Genomic DNA, 11,227 nt, shown 5'->3' on the forward strand with positions numbered 1-11,227 from the left:
CTACAGACTAGAAGGCAGAGAAGAGCAAAGTAAAGACTCCCAGCCTGTAATGACATCGAGGAGCCAAATCAAACCATTCATCACGTTTTTTCTTTCTCTGCATTTGTGTCTCTCTTTTCCTTTTTCTTTCAGCTGTGTCAGTCAAGAAACATATTGGTTTTAAGCTGGGTTGCCTGTCATTTGTAACTAAGTGCACCCTATTGAGACAATAATTTATTCTGATAGTGATGCCTGCAAGGCTAATATACAGCCTCTGCCTTATTTCATTAGGTAAGATATTAATAATTCATAATTTTCTATGTGTTTTGTTCCTGTGCTTAATTTACATAGCTTGTATCTCCTCTCCTGTTATCTACTATCACTCTACAGGCTAGGAAATTAATCATCAACAGGTGAGAATTGTCCACTAATTTCTTTAAATCCTCTATGACCTTAGAGATAGGAGCTATACCTCAGGCTTCAAATTCCTGCCTTACTTCCTCAGGAAGGACTTCCACACCTACCTCAAGGTCAAATTCCTTTGTTAAGCATCCTTACTGAGTACTTACTATGCACCAAGCTCTCTTTTAAGAATTTTACCTGAATGAACTTATTTAATCCTCACATCAACCTTGTTTTACAGACCCTATTATTCTCATTTTACAAATGAAGTCACTGAGGCACAAGTACAAAATCACAAAACTAGGGAGCATTGGGCATAGGATTCAAATCAAGGCAACTCAGAGCCCTCCCTCTTAACTTCTAGGATACTTGCTTTTCCTCAGAATGCTATATCAGTTGGTTATTAGTTCCGTTCAGTTCAGTCGCTCAGTCATGTCTGACTCTTTGCGACCCCATGAACTGCAGCACGCCAGGCCTCCCTGTCCATCACCATCTCCCGGAGTTCACTCAGACTCATGTCCATAGAGTCAGTGATGCCATCCAGCCATCTCATCCTCTGTCGTCCCCTTCTCCTGCCCCCAATCCCTCCCAGCATCAGAGTCTTTTCGAATGAGTCAACTCTTCGCATGAGGTGGCCAGAGTACTGGAGTTTCAGCTTTAGCATCATTCCTTCCAAAGAAATCCCAGGGCTGATCTCCCTCAGAATGGACTGGTTGGATCTCCTTGCAGTCCAAGGGACTCTCAAGAGTCTTCTCCAAAACCACAGTGCAAAAGCATCAATTCTTCAGTGCTCAGCCTTCTTCATAATCCAACTCTCACATCCATACATGACCACAGGAAAAACCATAGCCTTGACTAGACAAATCTTTGTTGGCAAAGTAATGTCTCTGCTTTTCAATATAGTATCTAGGTTGGTCATAACTTTTCTTCCAAGGAGTAAGCATTTTTTAATTTCATGACTGCAGTCACCATCTGCAGTGATTTTGGAGCCCCAAAAATAAAGTCTGACACTGTTTCCACTGTTTCCCCATCTATTTACCATGAAGTGATGGAACCAGGTGCCATGATCTTCGTTTTCTGAATGTTGAGCTTTAAGCCAACTTTTTAACATTCCCGAAAACAATAATGGGATTAACAGTCAACCCTCCCAATAGACTACAAGTTCCACATGAGCGGAGATCGTATTTAGTTTGGTTCATCATCCACAGCTCCCCGACTCTTAGCATATTACCTGTTTCATCATGGGCACTAGGTAAATATTTGTTAATTGAGGGAGGAAAGGAAAGAAAGGAAGAAGGTTAGGAAGCAGAAAGAGGAGTAAAGGAGACGGGGAGGGACAGTGGTTAAAACTGAAAAAGGTCCAGAGAGGAGACTTCACGTAAATTGTAGTTAAGGACAGTCTCAGCTGTGGACCTTTTCTGACCATCTCCAAACAGTTGAATTTATCAGAAAAATGAGCTGTTACTGTACTTCATGTCCAATGGCAGTGCCTCCTTCAGCAAGCAATTCAGAATATATCTAACACTTACAGTGGTAATAAAAACTTGAAAACATATCAAGAACATAGATACAGTTTTATATTTACGGGGATGAAATTATAAGGATGAAGTTATATCTGGATGCATGTTCAAGCTTAAAAGGTATAGAAAACAAAAACCTCTCAGGAGACCTGAAGGAAGCTATAACTAAGAACATGGTTGAGGATATAGTCTGTACCAGATAACTATCGCTATGTAACCAATTATCCTAAAACATAGAAGTATAAAATAGAACACATTTATTTTCTTACACTTTCTGTGACTCAGGAATAGTTTAATTGAGCCCTCCAGTTCCACACCTTTTATAAGACTGCAGCCGAGATTTTGGCATAGGTTCATAGTGGGATAGGATCAGCTTCCAACTTCGCTCAGTGGTTTTTTAAGTTTGTATTTTTCTTATGACATATTTACCATTTTTAAACAATTTTTTGAATTGAAGTATATTTACTTTTCATTGTTGTAGTAGCTTCAGTTGAATAGCAAAGTGATTCAGATATACATATATATATAAATGTGTGTATACATGTATATAAATATATGTACATGAGTGTGTGTTAGTCGCTCAGTAGTGTCCAACTCTTGGTGTCCATGGATAGCCCACTAGGCTCCACTGTCCATGAAATTCTCCAGACAAGAATACTGGGGTAGGTAATCATTTCCTTTTCCAATGTATATGTATGTATGTGTATATGTGTGTGTGTGTGTGTGTGTGTGTGTGTGTATGCATGTGTGCATGCTAAGTTGCTTCAGTTGTGTCCAACTGTTTTCCACCCAATGGAGTATAGCCTGCCAGGCTTCTCCATCCATGGAATTCTCCAGACAAGAATACTGGAGTGGGTTGCCACATCCTCCTCCAGAAGATCTTCCTGACCCAGGGACTGAACCCACATTTCCTGCATTGCACACACATATGTGTGTGTGTGTGTGTGTGTGTGTGTGTGTGTGAGTGTTGTTTTTTGGTATTAAACAATGTATGTGGTAATACATTAAACGTATCTATGCAGTAATACATTATTTTTTTAGATGGTGACAAATGAAATGAAATGTTCCTGCTGCTCAACTATGCCTTCTAAAGAGTATTTTAACAAATTAGGATTAAAGACAAGGAATATAATTCACACACTAAGGAGTAATTAAACTCAAACTCATAAAAAATTACAGTAAATTTTAACCAAATTGTGAATATAACAAGCCTGACTTCCAGACCTAAAAGTCCAAGAGCAAACTTCCATAAGTCACTGAAGGGCTCCTCCCCCAGCTTTCCATGAGGAGAGGAGACGATCTGCCAAACTGAGACCTGCTCATCCCTGTGTTCCTTCTTAAAGATACAGCAGAAGCAGGAAGGGACTGCGGGTACTTCTGCAGACATGACTGTGTCATTCCGAGTAAATACTAAATTGAATACTCAAAATCTTCTTCTGAAAGAACCAAGTCCCTTTTACAAATACCAAGTGTGAATTTGTTTACTGGTGGTTTTAATTAGCCTGAGGTTTGGTACAGCTTGACTTTGTCAGTAAGGGCTACTTTAGTTTAAAATGAAGCAAAACAATTTTAAAAGGCAGGGCAAGCCAATAGATTGCTTAAACTGGAAACCAGTTGTGGTCTCAGTTAAAAATCTACTTTGCTCCCTAACTTTATTCATGGAGAGTGGGGAAGCCCATCAGCAAGTGCATGCTAGCTGCCAATAATACATATATTTTTTTTTCCTCACATTGGTTTTGTAGAAAGAAGAAAGCAATTAGGAAACATCTGAAAGGCCATTTTTTAAATATAAAAGAAATGAGAGAGGAAAAGAGATAGAAGATGCCTTGAATAAGACTTGAGGCAGAGAAAGAAACCTGGGACTCTATGGTGTTTGAAACACAAAAACAAAATGGCAGGGTACACTGGACATATATCAGAACAATCACTTATATTTTCATGCAAACTGAAATTATGAACATAGCAGGGAATATCTATCAGCATAGTAATAATAGACTTAAGTATTAACTCAACATTGGAGAAGACCCTTGAGAGTCCCTTGGACTGCAAGGAGATCCAACCAGTCCATTCTGAAAGAGAGCAGCCCTGGGATTTCTTCAGAAGGAATGATGCTGAAGCTGAAACTCCAGTACTTTGGCCACCTCATGCAAAGAGTTGACTCATTGGAAAAGACTCTGATGCTGGGAGGGATTGGGGGCAGGAGGAGAAGAGGATGACAGAGGATGAGATGGCTGGATGGCATCACTGACTCGATGGACGTGAGTCTGAGTGAACTCTGGGAGTTGGTGATGGACAGGGAGGGAGGCCAGGCGTGCTGTGATTCATGTGGTTGCAAAGAGTCGGACACGACTGAGTGACCGAACTGAACTGAATATCTATTTCAAACAGTCAAATGGGAATTGACCATGGTAGAAAGATCAAGAAAATATTCTTAAAATCAGTCCTATGGAGTTAGAATATAGAAAGAAGTAGTATAATAATCATGTTTCCTGATTATCAGGGTATTTCCATCAAACATGAATTAAGTATTGATATTTTATACATATACAACCCTTTCTTTTAAACAGCAATAACTAAAACACAAAATATATAACCATTGATTATCCAATTGGTAAGAACCATCTATTGTCCCAGCACTATTTAGATTTTCTCAGAAAAAGATGTGTGGAAGCAATTAGTGGGTGTGGTTCGTGTTTGTGTGTGTGTGTGTGTGTGTGTGTGTGTGTGTGTGTGTGTGTGTAAGGAGGAACTGGTAGATGACCTTTGAGGTCATGCGGCACAGCTATGGATCTAATTCAGTAATGACTTCTACACCCTACCTGTCTCATGAGTTTTATGAATCCACTTCAGCATCTTCCAAAACATAGAATTTATTACTTTAGGGGGCAGCCTCCTTCATTTCCAGGAAATATGATTGCCAAAATATGTTTCCTTATTATGAAGTCAAAATTTTCACTCTATAATATTTACCATTAATGTCCCAGACCTAAACTAAATCATGCCTTTGGATATACACACAGAAACACACACATGCACACGCACATGCAATCGTGACTATACAGAGAACCAAAGAATTACTATGCTTTTCACTAAGTCTCTTCTCAAATGTCAAACCAAAATCTTTCATTATTCTTTTACTTGTATCCTGTGTTATGGTTCAGTTGAATCTTCATATGACTCTGCTCAAAATGACAATATAATCCATAGCCTTGGTTGAATGCTGCAGAAATGAGCACAGCTCTCTCCTAATTTGTTCTGATCTACTTTTCCCATTGTAATAGAGGAATTGCTAGTAGTGGTAGTGCCAGTCATTCAGTCGTGTCCAACCCTTTGAGATCCCATAGAGGAAAATGCTAAGGTAGATTCAAATGGGTACTAAGTAGGCTTCTTTGGTGAGAGGACTATAAGCCAAAAGATGTGAGAAACAAAGACACAATTAGATGATAAAATTCAGTAAAAGATACAATTGGGAGCCGGTTATATTATCTACTGTTCATGGGGTCGACATTCTAGGAATTAGTAAACTGAAGTGGACTGGAATGGGTGAATTTAACTCAGATGACCATTATATCTACTACTGTGGGCAGGAATCCCTTAGAAGAAATGGAGTAGCCATCATGGTCAACAAAAGAGTCCGAAATGCAGTACTTGGATGCAATATCAAAAACGACAGAATGATCACTGTTCGTCTCCAAGGCAAACCATTCAATATCACAGTAATCCAAATCTATGCCCCAACCAGTAATGCCGAAGAAGCTGAAGTTGAACGGTGCTATGAAGACCTACAAGATCTTTTAGAACTAACACCCAAAAAAGATGCCCTTTTCATTATAGGGGACTGGAATGCAAGTGTAGGAAGTCAAGAAATACCTGGAGTAACAGGCAAATTTGGCCTTGGAATACAGAATGAAGCAGGGCAAAGGCTAATAGAGTTTTGCCAAGAAAATGCACTGGTCATAGCAAACACACTCTTCCAACAACACAAGAGAAGACTCTACACATGGACATCACCACATGGTCAACACCAAAATCAGATTGATTATATTCTTTGCAGCCAAAGATGGAGAAGCTCTATACAGTCAGCAAAACAAGACCAGGAGCTGACTGTGGCTCAGATTATGAACTCCTTATTGCCAAATTCAGACTTAAATTGAAGAAAGTGGGGAAAACCACTAGACCATTCAGGTATGACCTAAATCAAATCCTTTATGATTATACAATGGAAGTGAGAAATAGATTTAAGGGCCTAGATCTGATAGACAGAGTGCCTGATGAGCTATGGATGGAGGTTCATGACATTGTACAGGAGACAGGGATCAAGACCATCCCCATGGAAAAGAAATGCAAAAAAGCAATATGGCTGTCTGGGGAGGCCTTACAAATAGCTATGAAAAGAACAGAAGCAAAAAGCAAAGGAGAAAAGGAAAGATATGAGGATCTGAATGCAGAGTTCCAAAGAATAATGAGAAGAGATAAGAAAGACTTCCTCAGCAATCAATGCAAAGAAATAGAGGAAAAGAACAGAATGGGAAAGACTAGAGATCTCTTCAAGAAAATTAGAGATACCAAGGGAACATTTCATGAAAAGATGGGCTCGGTAAAGGACAGAAATAGTCTGGACCTAACAGAAGCAGAAGATATTAAGAAGAGGTGGGAAGAATACACGGAAGAACTGTACAAAAAAGGTCTTCACGACCCAGATAATCACCATGGTGTGATCACTCACCTAGAGCCAGACACCCTGGAATGTGAAGTCAAGTGGGCCTTAGAAAGCATCACTACCAACAAAGCTAGTGGAGGTGATGGAATTCCAGTTGAGCTGTTTCAAATCCTGAAAGATGATGCTGTGAAAGTGCTTTACTCAATATGCCAGCAGATTTGGAAAACTCAGCAGTGGCCACAGGACTGGAAAAGGTCAGTTTTCATTCCAGTCCCAAACAAAGGCAATGCCAAAGAATGCTCAGACTATCGCACAATTGCACTCATCTCACACGCTAGCAAAGTAATGCTCAAAATTCTCCAAGCCAGTCTTCAGCAATACGTGAACCATGAACTTCCTGATGTTGAAGCTGGTTTTAGAAAAGGCATTGGAACCAGAAATCAAATTGCCAATATCTGCTGGATCATCGAAAAAGCAAGAGAGTTCCAGAAAAGCATCTATTTCTGCTTTATTGACCACACCAAAGCCTTTGACTGTATGGATCATGATAAACTGTAGACAATTCTGAAAGTGATGGGAATACCAGACCACCTGACCTGCCTCTTGAGAAACCCATATGCAAGTCAGGAAGCAGCAGTTAGAACTAGATGTGGAACAACAGACTGGTCCCAAATAGGAAAAGGAGTACGTCAAGGCTGTATATTGTCACTCTGCTTATTTAACTTATATGCAGAATACATCATGAAAAACGCTGGGCTGGAAGAAGCACAAGCTGGAATCAAGATTGTCGGAAAAAATATCAATAACCTCAGATATGCAGATGACACCACCCTTATGGCAGAAAGTGAAGAGGAACTAAATAGCTTCTCAATGAAAGTGAAAGAGGAGAGTGAAAAAGTTGGCTTAAAGCTCAAACATTCAGAAAACGAAGATCATGTCATCTGGTCCCATCACTTCATGGCAGACAGATGAGGAAACAGTGGAAACAGTGTCAGACTTTATTTTTGGGCTCCAAAATCACTGCAGGTGGTGATTGCAGCCATGAAATTAAAAGACGCTTACTCCGTGGGAGGAAAGTTATGACCAACCTAGATAGCATATTCAAAAACAGAGACATTACTTTGCCAACAAAGGTCCGTCTAGTCAAGGCTATGGTTTTTCCAATACTCATGTATGGATGTGAAAGTTGGATTGTGAAGAAAGTTGATGCCGAAGAATTGATGCTTTTGAACTGTGGTGTTGGAGAAGACTCTTGAGAGTCCCTTGGACTGCAAAGAGATCCAACCAGTCCATTCTGAAGGAAATCAGTCCTGGCTGTTCATTGGAAGGACTGATGCTGAAGCTGAAACTCCAGTACTCTGACCACCTCATGAGAAGAGTTGACTCATTGGAAAAGAATCTGATGCTGGGAGGGATTGGGGGCAGGAGGAGAAGGGGACGACAGAGGATAAGATGGCTTGATGGCATCATCAACTCAATGGACATGAGTTTGAGTGAACTCCGGGAGTTGGTGATGGACAGGGAGGCCTGGCATGCTGCTGTTCATGGGGTCGCAAAGAGTCGGACACAACTGAGCGACTGAACTGAACTATATTGTATAACCTGAGAGCTTCCCTTGTGGCTCAGCTGGTAAAGAATCCGCCAACAATGCAGGAGACCTGGGTTCGATCCTTGGGTTGGGAAGATCCCATGGAGAAGGGAAAGGCTACCCACTCCAGTATTCTGGCCTGGAGAATTCCATGGATATAGTCCATGGGGTCACAAAGAGTCCGACATGACTTAGGGACTTTCACTTCACATCACTTCACTATATAACCTGAGAAAGGGAGCTGCTGCTGCTACTGCTGCTGCTTCTAAGTCACTTCAGTCGTGTCCGACTCTGTGCGACCCCATAGAGGGCAGCCCACCAGCCTCCCCCGTCCCTGGGATTCTCCAGGCAAGAACACTGAAGTGGGTTGCCATTTCCTTCTCCAATGCGTGAAAGTGAAAAGTGAAAGTGAAGTCACTCAGTCGTGTCCGACTCTTAGCAACCCCATTGATTGCAGCCCACCAGCCTCCTCCGTCCATGGTATTTTCCAGGCAGGAGTACTGGAGTCGGGTGCCATTGCCTCCTCCGGAGAAAAGGAGGCACATTTACAAAACAATTTGAGATTTCTGACTCCTTCAGGCAAGGAACGTTATTATACCTTCTTTCATTTGTTATCAGTGCCTGCTGGTGATTCTATTGCATTTGATTTTCCAAAAATAGTTTGACCTTAGTATGTTTTGACAAAATCTCTCAACAAGATTACATGTTGAATGTTTATTCAAAGAAACTTTCAATGAGTTATTATTGAGTTCTTAATGCAAAGTGTTTCTGTAAAGTGAATCATATGCCCATTTAAGCAACAGGAATTTTTTTTTAGAAAAAATTTCCCAAGGTAAAATTTAAGAAGATTGATAACAAGTACTAAGGTATTAGCCTATCCCTTCTTTTCCTTAAACTCTCTCTGAGAGAGTAGTATACTGAAATTATCTGATCTCAACCATCCGCAGAGTAGAATGAATTGTTCATTCTATGGGCTGCCATTTTAAAGTAATGAACCCAGTAATGGACAAGTGTAGATTGTCTTTGCAGCAAAAGCTAGTGGGTTGGAAAAAGCGAGCTATTTTCTTGTAATCTAGTGGTTACTCTGAGGAGCTAGAAGTTTGGTGGCAATTGGTGTTATTTGCTGGCACTTGCCAACCAACTGTGCATTGCCTTGTAGAGGGAAACAGTTCAGGATAGTGGGAGAAGGGAGTAGCTTATATATAAAGTGAACTCTTGTAACTCCAGAAGATCAAAGCCTGAACCAAATAGGTGAGAATTGTTCACTTAGAGGGTCATCTAAGGAAAAGCTATCAAGGGGAGTTACAAAGCTTGCTAATTCTATTTAAGATTCAACACTAACCAAGGAAAAAATATATAGAGAGAAACCAAGGGGCTTATTTCCAAACAGTTTAAGGGAATGTGTTACATTTGTCTTCCTTCTGTGGCAAATACCAACTATGTGGCCACATTGCTGGAAGAGGTGGGGTGGACCTCTCGACATTTTGGTTTATCAGAGAGGATGACTTCCTAAGTAGATGGAGGTAATAATAATTCAGAAGGGAAGCTAGGAAACCAAGACTCTTATTCCACAGTCAGGACTCAGATCCATTACAAAGAACATTCAATAAAAGAATGTGGTATAAATTGGAAGAAAAGTACAAATTCTGCTTTCCTGTAGCACCTCTTTAAGCATAAGAGAGAACAAAGAAATGGCCCCACTGGAAAGTCAGTGGCATAGAGAGCACATCCGTAAAGACTATATCTAATATTTAAGAGAAGAGCTCTTTCCTACAGAACCTACATACAAAAGTCCCTCAACAAATATTTGTTGAATGAATAAATGATTAGATTAATAAGGAGGAATCATTCCTAAATTCTAGAAAATCTTATATTGGGGAAAAATAAGTATTTGGAGAGTGATTGACACTGTCAGTGGATCAATAGGCCAATACTGAAGTGTGCTGTTCGCCGAAGCATGGATCCAAGAAGTAACAGCCCACAGAGACAACTGTACAATACATTTGATTCAACTGGGAATCAAAAATACCACCCGAAGAGGCTGGGGGAATTTCTAAGGAATACTTCAAAGTATCCAGTAATACCAATAAGAATTAATAAATTTGGAAGCATACTAGTGCTTGCTTCAGCAGCACAGGTACTAGAATTGGAATGATACAGAGGAGATTAGCATGGCCCCTGCACAAGTATGACATGCAAATTCATGAAGTGCTTCATATTTTAATATTTGTATACCTGAATCACTTTACTGTACTTTACTGAGGCAACACACATATTATAAATCAACTATGCTGCTGCTGCTAAGTTGCTTCAGTCGTGTCTGACTCTGTGTAACCCCATAGACGGCAGCCTATCAGGCTCCCCCGTCCCTGGGATTCTCCAGGCAAGAACACTGGAGTGGGTTGCCATTTCCTTCTCCAATGCATGAAAAGTTAAAGTGAAGTCATTCAGTCATGTCTGACTCTTAGCGACCCCATGGACTGCAGCCCACCAGGCTCCTCTGTCCATGGGATTTTCTAGGCAAGAGTACTGGAGTGGGTTGCCATTTCCTTCTCCAATGCATGAAAGTGAAAAGTGAAAGTGAAGTCACTCAGTCGTGTCCAACCCTCAGCGACCCCGTGGACTGCAGCCTACCAGGCTCCTCTGTCCGTGGGATTTTCCAGGCAAGAGTACTGGAGAGGGGTGCCATTGCCTTTATCTCAATATAAAATAAGCATTAAATTTTTAAAAAGAAGAATACCAATACTTATAATGTCAGATCTCTATATAACAATGCACAGAACGTGAAAAAATAAGTTGCATTTGAGGTTTTTTAAGCGGGGGGAAGAAATACTGGCTCATAAGTCTTTTGGATAAAACTCACATTTTATATAATATAAAATGTGTGCATTACTGAATAGGAACAGATTTGGGAGGAAAACAGAAGGAAAAAAAGGTGGATTGGTCCTACATGTCTAAAGTATCTTATCGTATTTCTGATAAGATATAGAAGGGATAAATGATCTGACATTGCAGGTGATTGAGAAAAAAATCAATAAAACAAATGAGATTTTAAAATAAATATAGAAAAATCAGTCG

The 11,227-nt window shown here is 40.3% G+C and overlaps 1 non-coding gene across 1 annotated transcript; it reads left to right on the top strand.

Annotated features, from left to right (window-relative positions):
* Positions 1-10,265: 10,265 nt before the first annotated feature.
* Positions 10,266-10,372, top strand: LOC138070585 (U6 spliceosomal RNA). Its single transcript, XR_011144158.1, has one exon. It is a non-coding gene; the product is annotated as a U6 spliceosomal RNA (small nuclear RNA).
* Positions 10,373-11,227: the final 855 nt, after the last annotated feature.

Source organism: Capricornis sumatraensis, chromosome 23, assembly GCF_032405125.1.
Source record: "Capricornis sumatraensis isolate serow.1 chromosome 23, serow.2, whole genome shotgun sequence".
Lineage (NCBI taxonomy): Eukaryota > Metazoa > Chordata > Mammalia > Artiodactyla > Bovidae > Capricornis > Capricornis sumatraensis.